This window comes from Balaenoptera physalus (assembly GCF_965194825.1).
Source record: "Balaenoptera physalus genome assembly, chromosome: 11".
In the NCBI taxonomy this organism is placed as follows: domain Eukaryota; kingdom Metazoa; phylum Chordata; class Mammalia; order Artiodactyla; family Balaenopteridae; genus Balaenoptera; species Balaenoptera physalus.
This window is the reverse complement of record NC_138896.1, coordinates 106,631,069-106,646,210: the sequence shown is the minus strand read 5'-3', so window position 1 is coordinate 106,646,210 and position 15,142 is coordinate 106,631,069. Positions and strand designations below refer to the sequence as shown.

Sequence of the window (15,142 nt, the reverse complement as noted above, 5' to 3'; positions counted from 1 at the left end):
TTGACTGTTAAGGCAGCCTCCTAACTGGTCCCCTGCCCCAACTCACATTCCACTCCACATTCAGTGCCGCATTCCGGCCACGCCAAGCTCTCATCCCTTGGACATAATTAAGTCCTTCCAAGTCAGCCTTCAGATTCCAGCCTGAAAATCCTTGCCTGAATCAATCTCCTTCCCTCCTCCCCCTAATACAGGCTCTCTTAGCACCATGCCCCTCTCAGAAGAGATTTTGCTATTTGCAAATTTTAATTTTTTGTGATTCTCCCTTTAACGTTTTCCTTCTCCACCGGTTCTAACTTCATGACTCTTTAACCCCACGTTGTACTTCCAGTAACTCATACAGGGCCTAGCACACGGAAGGAGCCTCAATACATAAGCGATGAACGAATAAATGAATTAGGAAAATGCAGTAATAAAGGGATAGGCTGATGGCTGCTTGTGTTCCCTTGAGTGGTAAAAGCGGACGTGAAATAGTAATAAGCCCCTGCCAGCAGTGGCCGAAAACCTGCTGGATCGGAGGAGGAAAGAAGGCCTTACGACTGAAGGTAAGCAGAACAGGTGAGGAACCCGGAGCGGCGGTCAGAAATCCGCTCACACCTCAGCTGCCCTGGGCCTTCGCTCTCAGAAAACGGGGCCTGGCCAGAGGAACTCGGTTCCCGGACCTTTCGCGGTGAAGAGCGAACCTGCAGCGGAACAGCCCGGGACCCGGCGACCGCGTGGGTGGGCGGGGCCACGCCTTTCGGGGCCGTCCCCCCTGCAGCGTGCGCGCGCCCGCCGCCGCCTCGCGCGTGCGCCGCCTGCCGGGGGCGGAGGTTGTGGGTGGTGGCGGCGGGCGCGCGCGCGCTCTCCCCTCCTCGCGCCGGTTCGCGCTCCCGTGCTGGGACTGAGGCGGCTGTGGCGGCTGTGGCGGCTGCGGAGGCGGCGGCTGAGGCGGCTGAGGCGGCGCGGGGGGAGGGCCGGGAGGGGGGTGGTGGGGGGGGGATGGACCGGGCTCGGCGGCCGCAGCGGCAGGAGCCGGTGCTTGAGCGCGAGCGACGGCGCTGGCGGAGACGCCGGCTGCTCCTCCCCTCCCCGCCGGTGAGTGAGTGCCCCCGCCCCCGACGCTGGCGGCGGCCGCGGTCCTTCGCGGCCCCTGTGGCCCGGGAGGGGAGAGTCGTGAGGGGAGCGTGGCCGGGCGGCGCCGCCGACGCGGCCCGGGCCTCCCGCTCGCGGCCTGGCGTGGGTCGGACCCTCGGTCGCCACCGTTCGGGGCTGAAGCCCTGGGCCTAGGGCTCGACCCCCAGCATCCCTCCGGGCCTCTTTCCTCTCCCGGCCCGTTCCGCTGTCATTTTGACCCTGGGGTTTCTCTCCCCTCCCCTTCGCCTCGCCCCCTTCCCAGCACCCCCTCCAGGGCCGCGGGGAGGGAGGGGCGTGTGAGGAGGTGGGCCGAGGCCCGAAGGACTGTTTGGGAGCTGGCTCTAGGGGGGTCGGGGATCCTACGAGCCCTCGCTCGCCCTGGCGTCCCCAGAAGTTGGCCACTGGGGCTTAGCCATTGCCACCTGAAAGCAGTTTTGCACCTTTTGTTTTGATTTTGAACTTGTTGTTTGAGGGGAGGAGGGAGCCGGCAGTTCTGGGAACGGGGAGAATTGGTGGTGCGCGGTGGGATGCGAGTCTGGGCTGGCTGGGCTTGGTCCCAGGTGCCTTTTATTAACCCTTTTAGGAAGGGAAGAGGGGCTCAGTGAGTTGCACCTTCTGTAAAGGGCCAGAGATCCATTTATAGCTTGCAGACCCCAGCTTTTTCAGCTTAAGCAAACGTGTGTGTAGTGTTTGTCCAGGGGTTGGTTTGGTTCATCCCTAACATTGATGGTGAACATCCCCCAGGTGAATCTGCAGTAGTTTCTTGAAGCAGCCCACTTAAGCTGTTGGCTGATTTCCCCCCTCATCTTTGGTGACACCTTACACATTAGTCTTGGTAGATCTTAGCCAGTGCTTTTGCAGGCTGCCTTTTCATCCTGACTTGTCATAGAGGAAAGGAAGATGAACACACACTTGTCTTAATCCAAAATGGTTGCTATTAAGTCTGACATACTTATCAGAGGTACCTGTATCATAAGCATCTCTATGAAAGGTCTGAATTCCTAAATTAAAAAGCAGGTAGCTGCTTTAGAATAAAGCAGAACTTTGACTTGTTTATGCCGTCTGACCAGTATCTTACATTTGGAAGTTATTGGCTAAACCAAATCCTTGTCTTTGAAGTACCTGTGTATGGAAATTGTTGCAAAGCCTGGAAGGAGAGAACCTTATGAAAATGTTAATGTGTTCATGACAAGATTCCTCCAGGAGGTAGATACATTTTTTTCTTCACTTGTATTAGAAGAGTGAGACTCGGATTATGAGTAGGTGGTAGTTCTACTAGTGTCGTGTAACAAATGATGCTTATGGGTGGGATTTTAATGCAACAATACCTTGTCCTCTACCGACAGAGTTGGCTTATATTTTTTTTTGAAATCACACACCCACTCTCTGGCTAGTATAGAAAGATTATAAAGCTGCTTCTGGTCTGTGGGCGGTAACCTTTTAATTTCTGAAGAGTTTTCAGCTGCTTACAGAATAGATTGCTGATCAGCAGCATAGGAAGGATTCAGATATTAAAAATTCGTTAGCACATGATCTAGATCTATTAAAATTATGAGTACTTATTAAGATTTGGCATGGTGTGGCTGCTGTGTACTAGGTATAGGAAATGAGATTTCTCAGAGTATTTGCATCTTACGATAAACAGAAGCACAATCAGCTGGCAGTGTTGTGACACCTTACAGTAGTTGAGAGAATCTTTTAATGCGCACAAAAAACCTGTACAATTTGATGAAGAAACCCAGTGACCTGGACTAATTGATGACCACCATTACTTTAAACTCTTTGCTCCTCTCTACTAGAATATTTCCCCTTTTCTTTTGCCTGTCATATATATACAAAACCTATAATGGCCGAAGGCTTAAGTTTGAACTCCTCAGAGTGGCATTTATGGATCACTCATTAATTTATCAGTCAAGTATTTGTTGAGCCCTTATTTTGTTCCAGGATTTTTTCTAGGTAAGTACTGAGCGACAGCGGGGGTCAGAGTTCCTGCCCTCATGGAGCTTTATTCTGTGTGTGTGAGAATGAGGACAGCAAATAAGCAAATAGAGATAATTTCAGATAATGCTACAAATCAGTGATTAGCAAACTTTTTCTGTAAAAGACCAGAAACTAAATATTTTAGGCTTTATGGGCCATACAGTCTCTGTTGCAGCTACTCAACTGTCTTGTTTTAGTGCAAAAGCAGCCACAGGCAGTACAGTACATAAACGAGTGTGTCTGTGTTCTCATTAAACTTTGGACGTTGAAATTTTAATTTCATACAATTTTCCTGTGTCACAGAATGTTTGAATTCTGCTTTTTGATTTTTTTTTCAACCATTTAAAAATGTAAAAACCATTCTTAGCTCATAGGCCATACAGAAACATGGGGCAAGCTGGATTTGGCCTGTGGTCTGGCCCTTTAAAGAAAAAGTTAGCTGACTCCTAATGTGAACCATGAAGAAAATAAAACAAGCTGATGTGACAAGTGAGTGACTGGTGGGGGTGGTGGGGAGGCCTCAAAGAGGAGAAGGTGTTTGAGCTGTGGCCTAAGAGATGGAAGAGCTTTCCTGGCACATCAAATAGCAAATACAGACATCTGCCGATGGAAATGAGCTTCTATGTTCCCCCAGCATTGGGCTTTTCCACATACCATGTCATTCTTGCCTTGGTGTCTTTCTTCATTTTGTTGTTCTCAACTAGATTGCCCGCCTGTCAGGTTTTAAAAGTCTACCCATTATAGAATCTAAGATTTGGAAGAGAGCTTAGCTTCTTACCCAATTGCTCTCTTCTCAAATGTTCTCAGTGATTTTTCAACCTCTGTTTGAACACCTTTGATGACAGAAAATTCATTACTTTGAGGTAGCCCGTGCCATTTTTAGATAGCTCTGATTGTTGTTAGAATGTTCTTCTTCATGTTGCAATAGGAGTCAACCTCTCTACCTCCTTCCCCTGATGCTGCCTTACAGTGCCCGTGGAATAAGCCTGAGGTGGGGCTGCACCTCATCCACAGGATTTGGCTCTAAAGTCAGTGCTTCAGACAAAAATTACATAAGATGAAAACTGTACTTGAAAATCCCTTAAATTGTTTAAAAAGCGTAGTGTGCGTGTTTTTGCATATATAATTATTTAGTTCTTAAGCATTTTACAGACCGAGAGCCACTAAGCTTGACTGAAGGAAGGAGCAAGAGGGAGAAAATTATGTAGATATGTAGGCCTTCAAAAAAATTTTGCCTTTTAAGAGCTATCAAATCCTTATCAGAGAGTGGGAGATGGTGGAGAATTTTAATGTGTTCCTGCTTTCTTGCAGGATTAATTTTATTGTATTTGTACATTAAGGCTCAATGTATAAATACAAAACATTGATAAATGTTTATCGATATGTTATGAATATTAAATTAGATAATATACATGGAAGCACCTGGCATATGGTAAGTGGTCAATAAATGTTTGCAGGATTTGAATCTAAGTTTCTACTTCATTGGGCTCACATGCACACTGTCCTTTGAAAAGTTGTAGAGAAGAACTTGGCCACCTGCTTCCTGTCTTTCCAAATTGGCATTTCCTGTTGTGGCTCTGTAGAGCAGCTGTCACTCTCTGTGTCCTTGAGTGTTGGTCACATTTTACCAGAGGTCAGCTAGTAAGTTAAATGGGCATATGATGTAACTCTGTTAGTTCTGCTACATGACCCTTAAAGTATTTGAACACCGCTCTTATGCCTCTTATTTAAGTCTTCACTTTTCAGGGCTAAATACTTTCATTTCTTTTAGTTTTTCCTTGTTTTTTCACCCTTCTGTTTCTTGTAAGTGTACCAATTTATCATCATTCTTTTTTACTTTGGTACCCTGAAGTACATTTTAAGGTACAAACTTAAGTTTTACCTCCTTGATGAAGTTTTCCCTTATACTTCTAGACCTTCTCTATATTCCTAAATACTTTCATCTGTATTTCTCAATTTAATATTTTCTTATTTTTGTGTTTTATACTTCTTTCATGAGCATGTATCTTACCTCACAATGAGACGACAAGCTTCTTGAGGGCCAAGACCATGTATAAATGTTTACAACTTTATAAAAATAAACTTTAAAAATAAATGTTTTATTTAGAGCAGTGTTAGATTTAGTGAATTATTGTAAAGATAGTACAGAGAGTTCCTGCCTATCGCACACCCAGTTTCCCACACCCAATTATTAACATCTTACATTAGTGTGTTACATATGTCACAATTAATCAGTATTGTTGCATTATTACTAAGTCTATACTTTATTCAGAGTTCCAGTTTTTTCTTTAATGTCCTTTTTTGTGTTCCAGGATCCCATTCAGGATGCCACATTACATTTAATAGTCATGTCTCCTTAGCTTCTCTTGGTTGAGGCAGTATATCAGACTTTCCTTGTTTTTAATGACCTTGGCAATTTTGAAGATAACTGATCAGGTATTTTTGTGGAATGTCTTTCAATTGGACATTTGTCTGATGTTTTTCTAATGGTTAGACTGACGTAATATGATTTTGGAAGGAAGACCACAGAGGTAAAGTTCCATTCTCATCACATATCAAGAGTACATATGACTTATCAGTGTTACTGTTAACCTTGCTCACTTAACTTGTGCTAGTGTTTGTTTCTCCACTATAAAGCTACCCTTTTGTGCCTCCCTTTCTATACTATACTCTGGAAGAAAGTCACTGTGCATAGCCCACACTTGGTGAGTGATGAGTTATGCTCTACCTCCTTAAAGGTAGAGTATCTACATAAATATCATTGCTCAAATTGTCCAGCTTTGGCCACTGGGAGCCCTTTCAGTTGGCTCCTGTATCCCTCCCCTTTGAGTGTGAGTACTTTCTTTTTGGCAACATAAAATGCTTCAGGCTCATCTTTTATATGTCATGCCTCAGTCGTACAGTCATTTTTCTAAGGAGCTCTAGTTCCTTGTGTTGGAAAATGGTATTTGAAACCAAGATTTGGGTGCTAGATGTGCTGGTTGCTACCAGAGTGTTGTTGCTTCTAGGCACTCTGAGTGACAGAGCAAGGAGATGGGTGTCTATATTAAGCTGTGTATATACACATATCTATAAATATTTCTGTATGTAGCCATTTGTCTATTAAGCTAAACATGAATTCATACTGATATTTCCAGCGCTAATTCCTTACCACATGGATCATTCTAACCTCTTCCACTCCACCAATGAGAAACCTGGCTCCCACCTTCTGGCATCCATTTACTTAATTCTTCAGTTCCAGTATTCATGTGAACTGGTTTGAGAATTGTTAATCTGTCCCCCTGTGGGAAAACACTTTATCAACTAGAGTACAGTGCTTATGGATAGTTCCTTTTGCCTTTAGACTGATAGACTCCACTTATTTCCAGCATTACTTAGGGGTCAGCACCTTATTCCTCCACCCCCAAATGAGGTTGTTTCATATGTGTAATAGATTTAGATTGTTTTATTGCATTCTGTATTCCATGGTGAGATCTCTTTATCTCTCAAATGATTGTTTCAGAATTTGCATACATTAAGGTTTATTCTTTGTGCTTTAAAGTTCTATGGGTTTTGACAAACTTTTAATATCTTATATTCACCATTACAGTGTCATATAGAGTAGTTTCAGTGCTCTAAAAAACTTTTGCCTCACCTATTTAACTCCCCCCTCACCAGCCCCTGACAACCACTGATCTGTGTACTGTCTCTATTCTTTTCTAGAATGTCAGTATATTAAATTTTAAAAAAGTGTTTTTGAAAGATTTTTATGAACACAGCATTTTGTTAAGTAGTGAGAGGTACAGGTACTAGATAACTAACACTTAGAAACATACTTCTTTTTTTCTATTGAGGTAAAATTCACATAACATAAAATTCATCATTTTCACCATTTAAAATGTGTGGTTCAGAGGCTTTTAGTACATTCACAATGTTGTGCAGCCACCACCACCACCACTGTCTAGTTTCAGAATATTTTCATTATCCCAAAATGAAACCTCGTATCCGTTAAGCAGTTCCTTTCCTCATCCTCTGGCAATCACTAGTCTGATTTTTGTCCCTGTGGATTTGCCTGTTCTGTACATTTCATTTAAGTGAAATCATATAACATGGCCTTTTGTTTCTGGCTTCTTTTACTTAATTTTTTAAAAATTTATTTTTATTATTTATTTTTTGTTGGCTGCATTGGATCTTCGTTGCTGTGCGCGGGCTTCTCATTGCGGTGGCTTCTCTTGCTGCAGAGCGCGGGCTCTAGGCTTGCGGGCTCTAGAGCACAGGCTCAGTAGTTGTGGCGCATGGGCTTAGTTGCTCCGTGGCATGTGGCATCTTCCCGGACCAGGGATCAAACCCGTGTCCTCTGCATTGGCAGGCGGCTTCTTAACCACTGCGCCAACAGGGAAGCCCTCTTTTACTTACTGTTTTTAAGGTTCATCTATGTTGTAGCATGTTTCAGTACTTAAGGTCTTTCTTACAGCTGAATAATAATTCATTGTATGGATAGATCACATTTTGTTGAATCATTCATCAGTGATGGACATTTGCATTGTTTTCACTTTTTGGCTATTATGAATAATGCTGTTATGAACATTTGTGTATAAGTTTTTGTTTGAACATATGTTTTAAATTCTCTTGGGTTTATAACTAATAATATTTCTTTTGATAAATTTTATTTTTATATTAAGAGGGAAGTTACCTGACGGCTTACTTGGAATAAAGTGCTGAAAGAATGCTACTTTCTCTTGGCATGATATTCTTTATGAAATCACATAATTTTCCTTTTGTCTTTACAGAGTAAAGAATGTTGGTCCAGATAGGGTAACAGTAGTAGCTTTCCCCTAGAATTCTGTTAGAGGAATATCCTGAATTATGTTGTATACCATTTAGTGTTTCTGAGAGTGAGATTCACTCACTGTGAAGTTGGATTATAAGATCTGCCTGTGGTCTCAAGGAATCTGAGTGTATGAATTGTGTTTAACATTTTGTATTCAGAGGGATAGTAGGCAAGATCCCCATTCTGTAGTCTGTTTGGCATCAGTGATTTTACAGAGGTTTTATTCTTACTAACCACATTCCCTCTGAGGTTTGGACTATAATAGAGTGGCATTAAATATTAGTGTTTTCTTTTTCCTATTTCAGCACCCAACCCTGAAGCTTTGTTTTGCTGTTATTGCTTTGACACCTTTGCTTTGATAAATTCATTTTCTCAAGAAGACTTGGCAAATGTTTTCTTCTTTTGCCAGTTTGGAGTAAGCTGACCAATTTATTGAAAGCTAATATTTTTCAGACTTCTTGAAAGCAAGGAACGTTCTTTGCTGTCTTTGTAGCTTCTAAGTGACTTTGGGGTTCCCTGGAGATGATGGAAAATAGATAAATTATATATTAACTGCCATCATACTTTATTCCAGGGAACTCTCTGTAGGCAGGCCCTTTAAAAGGGTTTGTGTAATAGAACACTGGACTGGAGCCAAGAATATTTTAATTTCACTTCTCTAAAAGACTCATTATTACTGGACAAATAACTTGTATCTTGGGGCTTCTTTTTATAAAAAAGATAATATTGACTCTGTAATTTACAGGAATGTGTGATGGGAAATGAGTTTGGTTAATCAAGGTACTTTATTTTGGAAGACAGGCATTTTGGAAGATATGTGTATCTTGTTAGTGTTAACCCTAACCCTTTATTTTAATAATGTAGGTGAATCTGCTGTCTCATTGTAATTAAAGCCGTTGTCAAGTACTGTATGTGTATTCTATTTACCATTTACAGTGCTCTTCAATTTTTCTTTGTAGTTATAGATTTCTACCTGGTACATTTTCCTTCTGAAAGAAGGACTTCTTTTAACATTTCTTGTGGTGCAGATTTGCTGGCAATGAATCCTTTTCATGGATTTTTGTATGTCTGAAGAAGTCTTTAATTTGCCTTGATTTATAGAGGCTGTTTTCGCTGGATATAGAATTCTAGGCTGGCAGTCTTTTTTTTGGTTTGTTTTTAGTTTCAGTACTTTAGAGATGTTGCTTCACTGTCTTCTGGCCTGCATTCTTTCCAATAAGAAGTTGGCTGTCATTCTTGTCTTTATCCCTGTGTACATAATGTGTGATTGTTTTCTTCTGGCTACCTTTCATTCTTCTTTCAATTTTTAAAAATTCTGGTATGACATAAAATTACCATAACATAAAATTTATCATCTTAATCATCTTAAGTACTGTTCAGTGGTATTAAGTACATTTATATCATTTTGTGAACATTACAGCCATCTATCTCCAGAACCCTTTTCATCTTGCAGAACTGAAATGCTGTACCTATTAAACAATAACTCCCCATTCCCCCTCCCTCCAGCCCCTGGCAACTGCCAATCTACTTTCTGTCTTTATGATTTTGAGTACTCTAAGTACTTCATATAAGTGGAATCATATAGTATTTGACTTTTTGTGACTGACTTGTTTCACTTAGCATAATGTTGTCACAGTTCATGCATGTTGTAGCATATGTTGGAATTTCCTTCCTTTTTTAAGGCCAAATAATATTCCATTGTAGGTGTATGCCACATTTAGCTTATCCATTCATCTGTCGTTTTCACTTGGGTTGTTTTTTTGTTTGTTTTGTTTTCACTTGGCTTGTTTTTTTGTTTTGTTTTCACTTGGCTTGTTTTTATGTTTTAGCTATTGTGCTTCATGCTGCTGTGAACATAGATGTACAAATATCTATTTCAGATCTTGCTTTTAATTCTCTTGAGTTTATACCCAGAAGTGGAATTGCTGGATCATATGATAATGCTGTGTTTAAATTTTGAAGAATTGCCATACTGTTTTCCATAGTGGCTGTGGAAAGGTGGAATGTTTTACATTCCCACCAACAGTGCATAAGGGTTCCAGTTTCTCCACATCCTTGCCAACATTGTTATTTTCTGTTTTTGTTTGTTTGTTTGGTTTGTTTTGGGATAGTAGCCATCCTTATGAGTATGAGGTGGTATCTCATTGTGGTTTTGATTTGTGTTTTCTTGATAAGTTATGTTGAGCATCATTCATGTGCTAATTGGCCATGCATATAGTTTTGGATAAATGTCTTTTCAAGTCCTTTGCCCATTTTGAATTGGATTTTTTTTTTTTATGATTGTTGATTTGTAGGCGTTCTTTCTCTCTTCTGGATATTAATTACTTATCAGATATATGATTTTCAAATGTTTTCTCCCATTCTGTATTCCTCTAGCTGCTTTTAAGATTTTTTCCCCTGTATCTCTGATTTTAAGCATTTTGACTATGGTTATTCCTTGTTGGAATATTCATTTTCTTCATGTTTCTTGTGCTTGGTGTTTATTGAGCTTCTTGGCTCTGTGGGTATATGGTCTTCATCAAATTTGGCAAATTTTTGTATATTATTTTTTCAAACTTCCTCCACTCCCATACACACCCAAGATTCTAATTATACGTATATTGTTAGGTTCCTTGAGTTTGTCCCATAGCTCACTGATGCTGTGCTCTTTTTCTGTCTTCTTGTATTCCAGGTTTCATTTTGGATAGTTGCTGTTGTTATGTCTTTACATTCACTAATCTTTTCTAATGCATTGTCCCTATCTGCTGTTAATCCCATTCAATGTACAGTTGACCCTTGAGCAATGCAGGAGTTAATCCACATATAATTTATAGTTGGCCCTCTGTATCTAAGGTTCCTGTGCATCCTCGGATTTGACCAGCCATGAACTGTGTAATAGTGTAATATTTACTATCAAAAAATATCCATGTATAAGTGGACCTGTGCAGTTGAAATCCGTGTTGTTCAAGGGTCAGTTGTATTTCATTTTCGCCTTCTATATATTCTATAATTTGTAGTTTGATAGAAATGTGGTGATATGGCAGGTATTAGGAAACACTACCTTAATTTGCCTCCAAAATATAACAAATTCTGTAAGATACCTAACGGGGGTACACAAAATCACCCTATGTGTCAAATTAACTTTGATGTCCCTCAGTTTCCACATTAACTTTGCTTTTCTGTGAGACCTAAATATGTATTTTTTGCATGATTATTCTGTATTTTCTGCTGACATAGACATCTGCATTGGTAGTTCTACAGTATTTGTTTTATGAGGCACTAGAGTGCTTTGGTGTTTTTGGCAATATTATTTGCCTATGTTTGGTTGTATGATATGACCATCATCTTGCAATAAAAAACATGAAATAGATTCTTATGTTTTCTTTATTGCTTATTTATTATTAATCAGAGAGCTGGTTTGCTGCTGTCATTGATAACCCCAGTCTGACTGGGCTAGGTCACTGTGTTACCTCCATGTGATCTTCTGATGTTCACTATATCAACCTGAAAAATTTTGCAGACTAACAACTGGTAATTGTTTGCTAGCCAGATGTTTGCGTTGTTTTCTCTTCTAGCTCCTCTGTTCCAGCAGGTATTACTCTCTTGAGAAGACACACCGACAGTTAGCACTTCATTAAGATGCTGACAGTTGGTGAACAGCTGCTCTTGAGCATAAGACTTAGAAGACAGTCTCGATCTTCCCAGATTAAATTTCTTTTTATATGGATCTACTTCTTTGTCTTTTTTAAAAATAAATTTTTGGGAAACATTTTGGATTACAACTGTTGATCCTCATCTATGCAAAGGAAAGAAAGCCATTGTGCTGGGATTTTGAGGAGGTATGTCTTTTTTCTTCTGTTGCAAAATTGCATCACTTAGGCACTCAGAGCAGTATGACATCATATTATAACACTGACTCTTTCCTCAGTAGAACTCAGTTCTCATTCATTCATTTATTCCATCTTACTTTCTCTTATTCTTCCTTTTATCTAGCAGTCGTCATAGCTCAGTAATAACTTTATTTTTGTTCGGCTGCGCCGCGAGGCATACGGGATCTTATTTCCCTGGGATTGAACCTGTGCCCCCTGCAGTGGAAGTACAGAGTCTTAAACACTGGACTACCAGGGAAGTCCCAGGAATAACTTTCTTGATGTGCAATATAACAAGCTCATTTCTTATATTCTTGGTGAATGTCACTGGACTCTGGGTTAACTTTATAAGTAACAGGAAGAAGCAGTCCGAATCCTTATTCCTCAAGTTGAGGTTGTGACTTTGATGAGTTTGTTTGCTCCCATTCTGCATCAGCACTGGGTGGTTTGGGAAAGCTCACTGTCTTCAGCATAATATATGGCTGTATGATTTTATAGTCTGGTTCAGTATCATTTGCAGGAGGAGGTGTGATATTGTAGAGTTTTGAACTAAATATTGAGAAACTTCGGTCCCAGTTTTGACATTATTATGGCCATACTTTGAGAGTTAAAGAGTGTTTGTTTTCTCATCTCTAAAATGTGTTATCGGTGCTTGCTTTACACAAACCTTATGGGATTGTTGAGGATCAGATGAAAAAATTTGTGTGGAAGACTGTTTTATCAATATAAAGGATTGTTATTGCATTGTTACTGCATTGAGAGAGCTGTAGGCATATCTGTTTTATTTTCCCTCAAAGACTCAGTTTTTATTTCTGCAAACTTTTTGATGGTACAGCCCAGTCATGAATCAGATTTTTAAATCTCCATATTTAATCATGATTGGACATTAGTGTTCATAGTGCCTAATTATATAGTAGGTGCTCATTATATTATAAAAATTGGATCTGTGTAATGTAATGCTGAGAAAATGTTGGTTTGTGTGGTAAGGAACCATTTTACAAGATCTTTTGGGTAGTTTTTTTGAAGAGAGACCTCATTTGTTTATTTTATGCCTTAAAAATATTTATTGAGTGCTTACTGTGTTCTAGGCACTGGGGAAGAAAACTGACAAAAATCTCTGCCTTTATAGAGCTTATTTTATATGTTATATGGGGAGATAGAATAAACAAAATAAATAAGTAAAAATAGTTTTTTAACCTATGATGACAAGTTCTGATGAGAAAAGTAAAAGTGGGAAAGAGGAATAGGGCTTATTGAGGGGAGGGATTTAGTGGTCACAGACAACCTTACAGAGAAGGTCACATTTGAGTAAAGTCTTGAAAGAGGTGAGAGAGAAATACAGAAATATGAGAAGAGCATTCCAGGCATAGCAAGTGGCAAGTGTAAAGGTCCTGAGACACAAGCTTGCATGAGGAATGGCAAGGGTTGGGGAGGGTAGGTTCTTATCTTATGGTGCCTTATGGAAGTGCTTTTCAAACTTTAATGTGCGCATAAATTACCTAGGGTGTTCTTGTTAAACTTCAGATTCTGATTTTTTAGGTCTGAGGTGGGGCCCATTTCTAAGCTTCCAGTTGCTACTGGTCCTGTTGGTCCTTCTGAGACTTTAGCTTTTTTTTTTTTTTTTTAATAACTTTATTTATTTATTTATTTATTTTTGGCTGCGTTGGGTCTTCATTGCTGCGTGTGGGCTTTCTCTAGTTGTGGCGAGTGGGGGCTGCTTTTTGCGGTGCACGGGCTTCTCATTGCGGTGGCTTCTCTTTGCGGAGCACAGGCTCTAGGCGCACGGGCTTCAGTAGTTGTGGCTTGCAGGCTCAGTAGTTGTGGCACACGGGCTTAGCTGCTCCACAGCATGTGGGATCTTCCCGGACCAGGGGTCAAACCCGTGTCCCCTGCATTGGCAGGTGGATTCTTAACCACTGCGCCACCAGGGGAGCCCAAGACTTTAGCTTTTATATTGAGTGAAGTAAGCGTTTGGAGGATTTTGGGCAGTGGTGTGACATAATCTGACTTCCATTTTGACATTATCACTACTCTGGCTGCTGTTGGTGATAGACAGATGGTGGGTTGGGCAAGGGCAAAGGCAGGAATGCAAGCTAGGAGGCTGTTGGTGTAATCCAAGTGAGAGAAGTCTACAGTTTGCCCTAGCGGGTAGCAGTGAATATGGTGACACACGGTCTGATTTTGAATGTATTTTTCAAGTAGAGTCAACTGATTTTGCTTATAGATTGGACGTGTGCTGTGAAAGAAGGGAAGGAGTTAAGGACAACTCCAGGGTTTTTGCTCTGAGTTCCTGGAAGGATGCTCTTGCTACCTATTGATGGGGAAGACTGAAAGCGGAACACATTTGGAGGGGAAGAACAGAAGCTCAGTTCTGGACATACCTTATAGTTGCCTATTAGACTTAGTGGAGATGTTGAATAGATAGTTGGATTTATGAATCTGAACTTCAGGGGAGAAGATCTGCTGGGTATACCTCAGGGTGTTGTTGACAAATAGACTGTATTTAAAGCCAGGAGGCTGGATGGGATCACCAAGGGAGTGAGTAGAGATAGAAGTAAGAATAGGTTGAAGAACTTAATTAACTCTGGAGTAGACCAGAGTTTAGAGGTCTTTAGAGGTCAGAGAGACGAGTAGGAACAATCAGAAGAGACTTAGTAGCACCAGCCAGAGCGGTAGGAAGAAAACTACGTAAGAGGTATCCTGAAGCCAAAGGAGGAAAATGTTTCAAGGAGTAGGGAGTGATCAACTGTGTCAAATACTACAATTAAGATGAGGGCTGAGACAGGTCATGGAAGCAACCTAAATGCCCATCGACAGACGAATGGATAAAGAAGATGTTGTACATATATACAATGCAATATTACTCAGACATAAAAAGGAATGATATTGGGTCATTTGTAGAGATATGGATGGATCTAGAGACTGTCATATGGAGTGAAGTAAGTCAGAAAGAGAAAAACAAATATCGTATATTAATGAATTTATGTGGAACCTAGAAAAATGGTACAGATGAACCAGTTTGCAGGGCAGAAATAGAGACACAGATGTAGAGAACAAATGTATGGACACCAAGGGCGGAAAGTGGTGGGAGGGGGTGGTGGTGGGATGAATTGGGAGATTGGGATTGACATATATACACTAATATGTATAAAATAGGTAACTAATAAGAACCTGCTGTATAAAAAAAATAATAAAATTCAAAAATTCAAAAAAAAAAAGATGAGGGTTGAGAATTAACCATTTGATTTAGCAAAGTGAAAGTTACTGGTAACATTGCAAAGAATAGTTTCATTGAGGCAGTGGGGGTAGAAGTCTGGCTGGAGATGTTGCCTTTCCAACAGCAAAACTGTCCTAAACCTTGTAAAGGTTGGACACTTAGGTAAAAATCTAT

At 40.5% G+C, this 15,142-nt stretch overlaps 1 protein-coding gene across 7 annotated transcripts in view; it reads left to right on the top strand.

Moving 5' to 3' along the window:
• The first annotated feature begins 950 nt into the window (after positions 1-950).
• Positions 951-15,142, top strand: part of TMCC1 (transmembrane and coiled-coil domain family 1) — a 220,624-nt gene continuing 206,432 nt past the window's right edge. For 4 of the 7 annotated variants that reach the window (XM_082413488.1, XM_082413485.1, XM_082413487.1 and 1 more), the window contains exon 1: positions 952-1,074. The gene's annotated coding sequence lies outside the window, so the exon portion shown is untranslated. Of the gene's footprint in view, positions 1,075-15,142 lie in introns of all 7 variants that reach the window. The other 3 variants (XR_014250965.1, XM_082413482.1, XM_082413483.1) reach the window with 3 other exon arrangements.